This window comes from Salvelinus sp. IW2-2015, linkage group LG13 (genome assembly GCF_002910315.2).
Source record: "Salvelinus sp. IW2-2015 linkage group LG13, ASM291031v2, whole genome shotgun sequence".
Lineage (NCBI taxonomy): Eukaryota > Metazoa > Chordata > Actinopteri > Salmoniformes > Salmonidae > Salvelinus > Salvelinus sp. IW2-2015.
In genome coordinates this window covers 624646-626547 of record NC_036853.1, presented here as the reverse complement: position 1 = coordinate 626547, position 1902 = coordinate 624646, and the positions used below count along the sequence as shown (strand labels likewise).

Below are 1902 nucleotides of genomic sequence, written 5' to 3'. Positions count from 1 at the left end.
GCAGACGATAGTATTTGGTCATACGAGATTTGACTTCAGAAAGTTCCAGGGTGTGTGAGTGGTGGTGTCCCGTCCTCCAGGGCCGTTTGGCATGCGCTGCAGGCAGCAGATAGGGTCAAAGCATTTGAATGGGGTTAGTTTTTAATGAGTGTAGGGTGTTTGTGGAAGGTGTGTTTTTTAGTATTGTAATTTTTATTCAATTAAATGTTTCCTTTTCCCATTTTGTATCACGAGTAAAGTAGATTGATATTATAGCTCACAAATCTCGTATGACCAAATACTTCTCTGCAGCTGCCACCACAACATCTATTTTCTGTGATTTAGGTTCCATTTCAGCGGTACAGTTGATAACCATTGCTATGAACGCTAAGAAACTAACCTTACTGAAGCATATATCACTCGTTGGCCTATCCCTCTGTGCTGCACAGATCTACTACTCACAGGGATCCTCTCAGGATCCCTCACCCTTGACCCATCCTCCTCTACTTTCTTCACTGCCTCAGCATACGACACCTTCTGCACTGACTCTATCCACCTCAACCTGCCTCTCTCTCACCGGACACTTCTGATCCCCAGCAACATGGACACCCCTACAGTTGACACAGAACTTTATCCACCAAAACTACACAATCCTCTACCCCATGACCTCCTGCACACTTCCCACATCTTGGAATCTCCCTCCTACAAACTGCTGCAACTTGACCATAAACGTTGCACCTGAAACAGCTCAGTGGATTCAACACAAAGACTCTAACAGGATAACTGATATATCCTAACATGACTTTGTCGGGTAAAGACTCAAAACTCTAAAGGACTGACAGTGACTCCACTGTTTCACCACGTTCACCACCGGGTCTGCGTCGTACCAAACGGCGGGCATCACAAACACCAGGAGTCTTCAATTTCAATTGCTCCACCTCCACACTTAACACTACCCCAGAAATCACTCCTTTCAATGGTGCCCTGTTCCTAAGAGCAAAGCAAGAAACAGATCCTGACCAATGTAAACATCTGTTTCCCATGCCAATATAACCCTTTTGACAGAGAGCGAGAGAGCTCCATGTTAATGTATAGGGGACACGAGTCAGTCATGGTTATGTGATGAGGTAGGCCCGCTTGCGACTTCAAAATCAGTGTCGGCCCAATGGGGACTGTCCTCTAGGTGTAACGGTCAAGATGTTGGTTTCTCCTGCGGTAGACCTGGGTTCATATCCCGTCAGTTACATTAAGCTGTCTATTGTCTGAAAGGGGTCCAGACAGCCTGTTCCCAACAGTGGGGTCAGTGGTATTGGATAGGGGCCCCTGTCTCTCTCTCTCTGATTGGAGGAGAGAAGTGAAATGGTGTCTCCTCTGGTCAACAAGACTCACCTTGAAAGACTCCACAGCTTGTTGGAGCTCCTTCAGCTCCTTCTCTCTCTCCTGGAATCTCTGCTGGACCTTCTGCTGACTCCTCCCCAGCTGCCTCTGTGGAGAATCACTCTTCAATGAGCTATCAAGCTGTATTAGTCCAGTAGATCAATAGTATAGTAATGTGACATAGGGTCCATAGAGAGGAATTGTGATAGAAAAATGACATACTTATCTGATTTATTTGATATTAATAGTAAACAATTATATAATTACCTAGGAGTAAGACTGGCCTGCTAAGGCTGAGATTTATTGTGTCCACTCTATCTTCCTGCAGCTAGTCTGGGTTTTACTAGAGATAGTCTGGGTGTAGAGGACATGGGTTTTACTAGCGATAGTCTGGGTGTAGAGGACATGGGTTTTAATAGAGATAGTCTGGGTGTAGAGGACATGGGTTTTACTAGAGATAGTCTGGGTGTAGAGGACATCCATAGAGAGGAATGTGATAGAAAAATCAGAAATTAATAGTAAACAATTATATAATTATCTAGAGTA

The 1902-nt window shown here is 44.6% G+C and overlaps 1 protein-coding gene and 1 pseudogene across 1 annotated transcript in view; one reads left to right on the top strand and one right to left on the bottom strand.

Moving 5' to 3' along the window:
• LOC111971778 (tripartite motif-containing protein 29) overlaps positions 1 to 1902 on the top strand; it is a gene marked incomplete at its 5' end in the record, with an annotated part of 82935 nt that overhangs the window by 73862 nt on the left and 7171 nt on the right. The gene's annotated exons all lie outside the window — the stretch shown is intronic.
• Positions 1 to 1902, bottom strand: part of LOC112067800 (tripartite motif-containing protein 16-like) — a 53018-nt pseudogene that overhangs the window by 47671 nt on the left and 3445 nt on the right.